Below are 12,264 nucleotides of genomic sequence, written 5' to 3'. Positions count from 1 at the left end.
CAGCTTAATACTGTATTCCTAACTCCTCCTCTTCTTTCCTCATATCAATATTGTATTCCCTAACTCCCCCTCTCTCATATCAAGTGTATTCTCTTACTACTCCTCTCACATATCAGTACTCTGTTCCCTTAACTCCTGTTTCTCTCCTATCTCAATACTGCATTTCCTGTGCCTCTCCACCTATGCTTTTCTCTTTAATTTTTATGATGTGGCCTTTCCCCATTTCGAAACAATATGCCTTCACCCCTATTTTTTTAATTTTTTTTTTTTTTTTTTGCTTCTCTATTCCTTTTTTATATGATACATGACATGTTTTTTTGAATTGAACTTTCTTAAACCCTGACCCCCCCCTTTTTTTTTAATAAATGGACCGTTCTTAAACTTTGAAAAAAAAAAATACTACATATCCTTCCCACTCCTATCATTTGTTCTTTATTTCACTGTTCACATGTCTCATTAGGTGATATATGATACATATATATTTATACCTATACAATTCATGGAAATAATATTCCAACGTGATGGAGAGATGAGACAGGAGCAAACCAAAATTATATGTTCATCAACGTTTCGTTTTTATCTCAAGACTTCCCCGGGATGATGATTGATTTGAAGAAATAAAATACTAGTACAGTATTTGAAAATATACTTGTATTGTAATGTGAAATGGATGTCTTTGTTCTATTTCAAAATGTCCCCCCCCCAAAAAAAAGCGTTAGCACTCAAACTATGCATAGTGTTTATAGTAGGGTGTGAGTAAAAAGAATTTTAATGACATATAGCTTTTTAAAATGTTTTAAGTTTTAAAATGTTGGATGTCTATATAAAATGAAATAAATGCTTCTTTGTTTTTATTTATTTATCGAATAATTATTTATTATTGGTATTATTTTCTGTGGTGCAAGTAAGTTAACCGCTATCTTAATTTAAGCTTTTTGATTAAAGGAGATAAATTGTGAAAGATGTTTAGTTGTGTTTTGAGTTTGCAATGAGTGCTGATTCAAGAAGTCTTCGAGATTTATTTAAAAGAATGACCATTCTACATTGAATGAGAGAATAATGCATCTTTGGAATTAAAAAAGAAAAAAAAATTTTTTTATTACAATTTCACCCCAAACAAGGCACAGTGCCATTTTGATGTAGGGGACTACTATCGGGGACATAAGTTGCACAGCTAGATGTTTGTTCACATTACACTTGAACTTCTGCATGTCAGTACACTTTGGAAAGCAGGAACCCGGAAGGGAGTTCCAAAGTCTAGCAGTTCTGGGGAAGAAACTATTAGAGCAAAAGGCTTTCTTACATCTTCTAGGGATCTCTACTGTGAAGGGGTGGGATTTTGCTGCTTGTCAAGTTTGTCGGAAGTATTTACGTTGAGGGGCTACAAGGGCTTATAGTTCGTCGGAACGCCCACCATTAAAATATTTATAGAACAGGCATAGGGATGCGACTTTTCATCGATGGGACAGAGGTTGAAGCTTAGATGACAGTTCAGGACTTATTCTTTATTTTCTTTTTTTTCTTTACTTAATTTCATTTTATTTTTATTCTTTTTTTTTTCCTTTATCACTAAAAAAAAAAAAAAAAATTTCACCCACTCCATCATACTAAGAACTTTTCTTTTATCATTTTGAAATAGAACAAAGGCATCTATTTCACATTACAAACCCGAGTTTTTCAAATATTGTATTGGTATTTTTTTTCTTCAAATCAATCATCCCGAGGAAGTCTTAAAATAAAAACGAAACAGTGATGAACATATAGTTTCGGTTTGTTCCCTTTTCATCTCTTCTATACGTGTGTGTGTGTGTGTATAAAATTATATACAGGACGAGATAATAGCTATATAAAGTAAAACTTGACCTCTGAATTGGACAAGGATGACTTTAGTAAATGTCTACAAATGCACTTTTATTTCCAACCATATTTCATAATGGTTTCATGTAAAAAGGTTTTTCTTCATTTTCTCAAGATGTCATTGTGCCAAAGTTGGTCAAGGTTAGCCAAGAACTTCCATTTCTTTCCCCGTTTTCTTTGTAATTAGATCATTTTCGATGAAGCACAGCAAATGTCAACAATTCATTTCCATTCAAGCCAACGTTTACTCTCATTCACTTGGTCCTTTTATTTTTCATCATGTCTGTACATAGTACACATGTGTGTGTGTGCATATATATGTATATATAATTATACGAGGGTCATACAATAAAACTACTTATCCTACTCAAAATGTTTGCTTTATTTTATTTTTTATATATAATTACTATTCTTTCTAACATGTTTTTTTTTCTTCTTCTCCCTAGAAAAGACCAGCTTTTTGTATTCTTTCAGCTAGTGATTTGCAGAGGTCTGGTAATGCCAAGAGCTAACTCCTTGATTGTATGCTCCAAAGACTTGACTATTAATCCTAATACTGCAGAAGATCATGAAAAAGGGAGATAATTTGAATTATTTTTCAATGTCTAGGGCCACTCTTCCATTGCCGTGACCCCCTCTGCATGCCACTGACAAGTTCCCAACTATTTTCTGATCGGAGTAATATTGTGAATCAGTGGAAATGAGAAAGGGCCAGATCTTGACAGTAAAAAGAGTGAGGCATCTGTCTCAGCCTGATGATTTCCACTGTTCTTCTTGTAGTATGATTTGCCTAGTCGCCGTGAAAGATGGTTCAGACGAAAGGCACCTTCATTTGTTCTTCAAATACGATCGTTTGTATTAAACCCTTATTCTAACTAAATCCTACTTCTCTGTACACATCACATCTCACACGATTTGACGCCTTGACTATCAAATCTGTAATGACCGTTAATACTGTTGATACTTGAAGCACTGTTTAAATGGTTATAAATAGTTTTAAAAAAAAAAGAAAAAAAAAAGGTATTTCTGCGCAATTAAAATTAATTATTTTTCTTATATACTAATTCTAACCATTGCAGTGTTTTGATTCGTAGAAAGAAATTCACTGTACTTATTGCATGACCCTTGTGTGTGTGTATATATATATATATATATATATATATAGTAGTAACATCAAAATATACTTATTGCAAGTAAGCTACCCAGATAAGTTTGTGTTTCAACAACCAAAGGAATTAAGCTAAATTTCCATTGAATCCTTTCAAAGCTGAAGCATCAGCATTTCTGTATAGCTTACTTGCCATAATAATATTTTTATATTACTACAACATAGCTCTACTTATTGAGTACCATTGAAGTAAATACTAAAACAAATATACATATCTGATATAAGTATATATATATATATATATATATATATATATGAAACAGAAATATATCATATAATCTGAATACTGATAATTACATTTGTTTTATTTTTGTGACTGAGACTGACTTTAAATATCTATAAAAGCAATGTTTTCTGACATTTAAATTTTTTTTTTTCTAGAATATCCTTGAACCAACTAATGAGATATATATATAGCAAATTACAAAAATATATTGCAAATAAGCTATGCAGATAATTCTGTGGAGTTTAATTGCCATATATTTTCATAACTTACTACCTAGCTAAACTTGCATATTGAGCACCGTTGAAGTAAATATTGAAATTCTATATATAAAATATTTTTCCTCGTAAGATTTTGTGGATACACGAAATGCTATGACTTCAATTAAATATTTTTTTTACAAGGGAGTCATCACTTATGAAGGCTCGAAAGCCACTAGGATAAGAGTTAATGAGTGTACGATGGTCTCCAAGACAACAGTATAATGATCGTTAGTAGTGGAAATTGGATAGAATTAGATTACTTAATCAGATGCTCAACAAGAACTTGTTTACATTGGACTTGAAGACAACCATGTTATAGTTAGCTGGAAAGCAGACCAGTTGAACAATTCTACAGGCAGGCAATTCTAGAAAAAAAAAAGCTTTGTTCATGGAATTTGTGTTTAGAGTTAGGCACAGATAGAGTGGAGGAAATTGTACATAGTGGTTATAGCTAGACGAGTTTTTTTTTTTTTTTTTTTTAAAGTTTGGCAGGTGGAACCATAGATTGAAGCTCAGATGAACACTTGCCATGAAAATAACGCTAGAGCAGAGACGTGCTTGCGATGTCTCTACTGTGGGAAAGAGGTGTCAGGAAGTGAAAATGGCATCACCTAAGTTTTGAAGCCTGTCAAGGCAAGATAGGGTGCTAGGAGCAGCCCCTGCCCAAATGTGGCAACAGTATTCTATTTAAGGACATATCTGACTCTTGTACAGGTGGAGGATTACGTTAGGAGTGAGATACCTTCTAGAGCGGTAGAATTACACAATTTTTCTAGCCACGTTGGCAACAGATTTGATGTAAGTCTTCCATTTAAGGTGAAAAGTAAAAGTCAGACCAAGAAGTTTATTAAAGCAGGGAGCATTTTTGAGCCAAGAGCAATTAGGGTCAAGTGGGGATCCAAGAATCTTGAACATTGATTTTTTTTTTTTCTTTGGAAACTTTTAGTAAATATTTTACAAAACGGTGTTGGCTTATTAAATACATATTTACTACAAACACACCAAACGCAGTTCCTATTTACAATGTCTCCCCACAGGACAAAGTTGGACATCAGGGTCGTTTTTTTAACGTGGAGAAAAGGAACAAAATTAAAAATTCTCAGTTGTGAAGGATTTCTCCCCCACTAACAGAACAAGAAATTGGAGTGCAGCATCTGAAGAACAGATGCTACACTTTGATCTCGGCCTAAAGGCCAAGAACGTCTGCTAAACACAGTTAGACATCTTCCTTCCCCCTTTTGGCTACATGAAGAAGGTAAATTATTCAAAACGTCATATCAAATGAATAACATTTTTTCATGTAGAAATAATTTTTAGTCTTGCTCTTTATAATATGATATTCTTACCTTTTATATAAATCAAGTATAAAACTTAATTTATATATATATATACTAGCAGTGCAGCCCGGCTTTGCTCGGGCCCTATGTACTGTTAGTAACTTATATATATATATATATATAAATATATAAATAAATAATAAAAAAGTTTGTACCCATGTCCAGGTAACCTACATCTAAAATTTCAAGTGTTTAGACCCAAAATTGGCGGAGGAGTTTGGTAGAGTTTCAAAGCTCAAATTGTTGAACTTTGAACCACTTGACAGCCAGATTTCTGGCTGAAAACCGATTAAAAAGATTTTCCCAAATCTCAGTATCCCTTATGTCAAATTTCGAGTCTGTAGACTGAAAATTGACAGAACATTTTGCTAGGGAAATGTACACACACACACATACACAATTTCATTTTTATAGATATAATAGATATAGGGCTCTATTTATTATGGAACATTTTTATATAAATATAAATTCACTGTCTCTGTGGGATATGACCTTACCTGACTTAGATATAAAGGATGTTCTATACAAAATATTCTAGAAATGTGTTTTGATATAATGCATGGAAAAAAAAAAATGTCCAACATTTTGTCAAATTTTGAACATGATTCTGAAGCCATTGGTTAAGTAACTATGGCTAGAATTAAAAGTATGAAAAAGCGTAACATTATTTTTCAGTTGCCTGCCTAAAATAAAATTAAAAAAAAAGAACTTAATTTTTGTCCATGCTCCTGTCATAAAAAACCGAGTTTTTTTGTAGAATAGTGGCTCTTTCAAGTATGGAACATAGACAACTGAAAATTTTTTTTAATTTTTACATTTGTTCAGAGATAAAATTAATTAATATTAAAATAAACTAAACACAAAGGGTTTCATTTCATCAAAAAGTGTGCCGAATAAAAAAAAAAGTCTAATTTATTTGGTTAATAATAATAGTAATTTTATCATTAACATCAATATTGATATTGAATTGTGGTGGCTGAGAGTGATGGTGGGTAATGATGGCTAAAAATATTATTCAAATATCTTTTTTTTGTCACCTTCATCCCAAACAATGCATATTGCTACTTGGACGTAAGGGCTACTAATTGGGACGATGTCCAAGAACGATTAAGGTGTTGGTATGCAAAAGTTTAAATGTAGAGTTAGGGAAGCAGGAAGGGAATTCCAAAGTCTAGCTGTTCTAGGAAAGAAGCTATTAGAGTAGAAAACTCAACAATAAAGTGAAGGGGTGTGATTTTGCTGCTAAGCGGGTTTGTCAGGGACATATATGTTGAAAGGGGCACAAGTGCAATGAGTTCATCAGAGCACATTCCATTAAAATATTTGCAAAACAGGCACAGGGATGCAACATTGCGGTGATGAGACAGGGGTTGGAGCCTAGTTAACAAACTGGGACCTATTAGATCAGAGACCCTTTTTGGAGCCTATTCAAGAGGGAGAGACTAGTGGTAGATGCACCAGCCCAGATGTGGCAACAATATTCCATGCATAAACTGACAACCTGGGTGTACCAAGTTCGAATCCAGTTTGTTTCACAGAAATACTTTTCATCAAACCCACACTTATTGTATTAATATGTAGATGATATATATATATATATATATATATATATAAATTGTTCACATGACATTTTGATACAATTTACACATTAATCTTCAAATATGTTAGGCGAAATAAAATTTTTTCACAACAAAGATACTATTAAAAAGATGTAATTAATATATATTATATATAAAGGTTTTTAAGTTTACTTTATTTTAGTTCAGCTTGTATATATATATAAGGAAAAAAATAAAATTGTTTTCAATGGTACAGAATGTGGTAATTAAACTAGATTTGTCCCGAGTTGTCTCCCCATGCCAGGCTGGATTAAGTCTTATTAAGGATCTAAGAATTTAAAAGATGTTAACTATTTACATTTGTGTGTGGTGAAGGGAAACAGATATTTGAATAAAATGCATTATGTGAACACGAATAAATGATTAATTACGTGGAAACAATTCAATCTTTCATGTACTTGCACTTTTTAGTTTTTCTCCTGCATTTTGTATCTAAATGCAGGCTTTTTCGATCAAATCTCCTAAACTGATCTTTAACAACCTGCTTCTACCTATAGAAACAATACACCCAGCCTGCCTTGTAGCATAACTGTCCTATTTAGATTTCTAAATACACTGCATCTGAGAAAATGAACACTCAGTTGAACAATTTGTGGCCATTTCATGTTATAAATACATGAAAATGTCTATATTTTTAAAGTCAGATTAAGAATTGTTTTATAGGATTAGTTTTTATTTCGCTTCACATATGAAACATAGACAACTAAAAAAAAACATTTTGATCAGAGAGATAAAATTAAAAGGGTTTCAGTTCATCAAAAGTGTGCAGAATAAAAAATCTCTAATTTTATTATTAATATCAATATTGATATTAATAATTTTTTGTTATTGATATTAATAATATTAATTTTATTATCAATATTGATATTAATTTTATTAATATCAATATTGATATTATTAATTTTATTATTAATATCAATATTGATATTATTAATTTTATTATTAATATCAATATTGATATTAATAATAATTTTATTGTTAATATCAATATTGATATTAATAATAATTTTATCGTTAATATCAATATTGATATTAATAATAATTTTATTGTTAATATCAATATTGATATTAATAATAATTTTATCGTTAATATCAATATTGATATTAATAATAATTTTATTGTTAATATCAATATTGATATTAATAATAATTTTATCGTTAATATCAATATTGATATTAATAATAATTTTATCGTTAATATCAATATTGATATTAATAATAATTTTATCGTTAATATCAATATTGATATTAATAATAATTTTATCGTTAATATCAATATTGATATTAATAATAATTTTATCGTTAATATCAATATTGATATTAATAATAATTTTATCGTTAATATTGATATTAATAATAATTTTATCGTTAATATTGATATTAATAATAATTTTATCGTTAATATCAATATTGATATTAATAATTTTATTGTTAATATCAATATGGATATTAATATTATTAATTTTATTATTAATATCAATATTGATATTAATATTATTAATTTTATTATTAATATTGATATTATTAATTTTATTAATATACGTATTGATATTAATAATAATGGTGGCGGCTGAGTGATGGCTAAGTGGTTAATGACAAACTGAAAACCTGGATGTACCAAGTTCGAATCCAGTTTGTTTCACAGAAATGCTTTTATAAAACCCACACTTGATCTTTTGTGTAATCCGGAAAGGCTGTAAATATTATAATACCACTACAACTAATAATAATAACAACAACAATAATATAATAATATAGTAAAAATAACAATATTAAAGCCTGGGCGTTTTTAAGAGCTTAACGAATTTGAACATTGATTGTTTTGCAGTCATGTTCGGAAATAGATTTATTTCTTTAATAGAACAATTCTTTAAAGTTGTGTGTATTTGCCTTTAAGATTAAGTATTGTCTTGTATAATTAGTTTTAATTTGGCTTCACGCTTTCATTCTCATGATTACTCGGGGGTTGGGAAATCTTTCCTCAATGACCTCAGCACGTGTCTATTTTGATCTGCGCTTAATACAACCCTAACCCTATAGCACACTCAAATTTGGTTCATATATTCATGTTTGCTTATCTCTCTCTCATATATATGAAATGCCTCCGTTTAGTCTCGAAAGACAAAGGATACACCCTATAGGGGCAGCTGCATGTGTAATTGTGGCAAGGGTTGTGCAAACCCCAACCACACCTCTCTTGAATCGGCACTGCTTGAATCCAGTGGCAAGGGGAAGTCCAGGATGACTGGAAACAATGCCCAGATAGGCGGAAAGCATATACAACACCTGGAAGTCAGAAATGGTCACCCATCTGGTACTGGCCAGGCTCATTATTGCTTAATATTTATATGCATACACACACATATATATATATATATATATATATATGTGCGTGTGTGAGGGAAATATATTTCTTCAGTTATATTTCACCTTTTATTTATACCGATCTGTTAATTTATGAAGCTCGATGTAACTACAGAGCATATAACAAATAAATGATGATGCCTCTGTTCAGTCTCGAAAGACAAAACGATACCCCTTAGGGGCAGTAGCGCCTGTAATTGTGAGGCAAGGGTTGAGCAATCCTCAACCACACCTCTCCTGAATTGACACTGTTTGGGTCCAGTGGCAAGGAGAAGACCAGGACAACTGGAAACAATGCTGAGACAAGCGGAGAGCACATACACCACCTGGAAGTCCCAAATGGTCACCCATTTAGTAATGAACAGGCTCAATATTGCTTAACTTCGGTGATCCAGCGAGAACCGGTGTGTCAACGTGATTATGCCAAAAACAAACATCTATATAACAAATTTCAAGATGTTGAGCATCTTAGCATTTGTTTCCTTAACTTGACATCCACAATTCTTGACAACATCTGTTTCATAGCGCAAAATCATTCATTTAATTATTGTCAATTCTTGAATTTAATTTGCCCTTAAATCATCAGAAGAAAAAGCACTTAACAATTTTAAAAGAAAATAAAGGCATGGAAAATTCAAAGATGGCGTAATAAAATGAAAAAAGATAATTGCAAATTCTCTCCCAATTTTTGGATTTTGTGACCATGCCCAATATACCTTTCAATTCTTTAAAAATTGATAAATACTTTTTTCTTGTGATGAGTTTAGGTCGAAATAAAGTGACATAGTAATTGCATGAATGATTTTGCACAACAAAACAGATGCTGTCAAGAATTGTGCATGTCAACTTAAACGAATAAATTGTAAGATGGTTAACATTTTTAAATTAGGAATATAGACTTTTGTAATTTATTTGTTTTATATATCGGGTGAAAAAATAAACCTCATAGGAAGTCTTTTCTGTCAATGTGTTTTGGAACTTCTTTAAAGACAACATTTAAGAGAATGTACTATTATGTTTCCTTGGATTCCGTTTTTAAATATAGTCTCAATTTAACCAATAAAATTTTCACACGACTTTTATACTATTAACACAATATACATATCAAACTCTGTTAAATATTTCATCCAATTTTACTCTAAAATCTCCTTGTAATTTCCTTTCTTTCTCTTATTAAAACCATAGTTTCTAAATAACATTTTATACACGATTGATGTTCTTAATTTGATGTGGAAACTTATTTAAAAAAAAAAAATATAACTATTGGCAAAAATAAATTTGGTTAAAAGATTAATTTTTTGAAATCTGTTTCAACAATAAATTTCCAAATCCAAAAGAATTAGACAATTTCTCATTCTAGTAAAGTAGTTAATCCTAATTTTTTCCAAAATCTCTTCATCTTATCTTTTGCTTTTATATTAGAAAATACAAATATTTTTCAGTATTTTCAACTTTAAAGTTTTATGTTTTTTTTTCTTTTTATTAAATTGTAAAGTTAAAGTACAGAATAGGTACAAAACACCCTCTCCTCCCCATGGCTTTCTAAATAACATTAATCCGTGCTGAAATAATAATAAGTACCAAAAATACGATCATTTTTTAACATTTGACATTTTTTATAAAGCTGGAAATGAATTTTGAAGTGAAGTGCTTTTTGAAGAAGTTCTAAAATCAAGGAACTGTGGTGGCAAAGAAGTTTTCCTATCTTTGTTTTTTTTTTGTTCCAGTCACATTCATTTATATATCTTAATTTTATATGCATGTATATAAGATTTATTTTTTCTGAAAGATTTTTCTTTTTTACATGGATTTGGTTTTATGGTAACGTTTATTGCTTTTCATTATTTTATAATTTCATATTTGTGTACTTTTTAACAGATTAAATATTTTTTAAACAGACTGAATCAAAATTTTTGTTTTTAATTATTTCTATACGGTTTCCTTAAATAAGAAATAAAAGGTCTGTCATATACAGGGTGGACTGATAAAATGGTTGCCCTACAAAAGACAGAATGATTCCATTTCCATTTGACGAAAACCGGTTTTCTTTTATTGTTGCAGACCATCTACTAGTTGGCCAGTTGTGTACAAATCCCAAGAGCGATAGAAGTGATATAGTGTTCAACAAGTGAGATCGCTGTACAACTCGTGCTCTCTACCGATCTAAGTTATGACAACAGGACCATTGCCAGCATCCTCAAAATGCATCACTGGATTGCCACGAATAACAGGGACGTGCACAGAGTGATAAAAACAAAGTTTCCGGCCACGGTTATGGTCTTTGGTGTGGTTTCAAATGAGAGCCTCAAAGTCAGCTTGAAAGTCAACACCAAAGTGTACCTGGATGTTGAGTGTGGTGATCCTCTCGTGTAATCAGATGGCTGCTGGCAGACCCTGGGTGTGGTAGCGTCGGCCTACAAGTCCAAAGAGACCCAGGCTTGGCTTCAGAAGGAGTGTTATGGCTTTGTACTCTTCTCTCATTGGCCCTTCTCCTTCCCTGACCTGAATCCACTGGACTACTTTGTTTGGTCATAAATCGAGAACATCACAACCATGACCTCCCACAACACCAAAACCAGCTTGATTGCCAACAGGAGCTCAGCAGATGGCGGCGCTTGGGGGGGAAAAGGCATGCTTCCAGTTCCAGACCTGTATTGAGGGGGTGATTAAGGCTGAAGGTGGCTACATTGAATAGATGTCAGTTCTACTACATAATCAAATTATCTGAATTGACTTTTTCAATAAAAGTTTAAAAATAAAGCTGTAGTGTCGGTTTCTTTAGGGCGACAACTTTATCATTCCACCCTGTAATTGTTTAGTCTGTATTTTATATCAGTTGTGTGGGTGACTGAAATATTCATTTGAAACTATACGTTAGAAGCATGCATCTGTCCATTTGTAAATTAAATACAACTTACTCAGATATAATCTGAGAACTATGTTGAAAATTAATTCTGAGATTAGTAGAAAATGGCCATTCTGAAATAGCTATAATAACCATGATTGAATATCTGTGAACGACAGTTGCAACTTGTACATTGGACATGAAAGTAAACACGTGTGAATCAATAGGCTTGTGTTCTTAATAGAAGAGTTCATTCTCTTATTCCCCAGTATTATTCAGGGGAGATAATTTGAAAACAGTTTAACAGAAATAACTCCTGAACATACTGAAATGACATCTCAATACACTAATAATGTTCTGGGTGTTTTTGATGTAAGAAATCTTTTATTACTTTCTAACACAGTGTTGAATCACACTGTTCCTCTGGAAATGGCCATGTGCTTCAAACATTTTCTCCATTATATCCTCTCGTTTATGATCATGACACATTTTATTGGAACCAAGTGAAGCACGCAGTGAACGAGGCATAAAAAATGACATTAAACAGTGCAGTTTTAGGCCTTAACATATGTAAATTTGAGTTATGCA

Source organism: Euprymna scolopes, chromosome 1 (assembly GCF_053919585.1).
Source record: "Euprymna scolopes isolate OS-2025 chromosome 1, ASM5391958v1, whole genome shotgun sequence".
Lineage (NCBI taxonomy): Eukaryota > Metazoa > Mollusca > Cephalopoda > Sepiida > Sepiolidae > Euprymna > Euprymna scolopes.
This window is presented reverse-complemented; position numbering follows the sequence as displayed.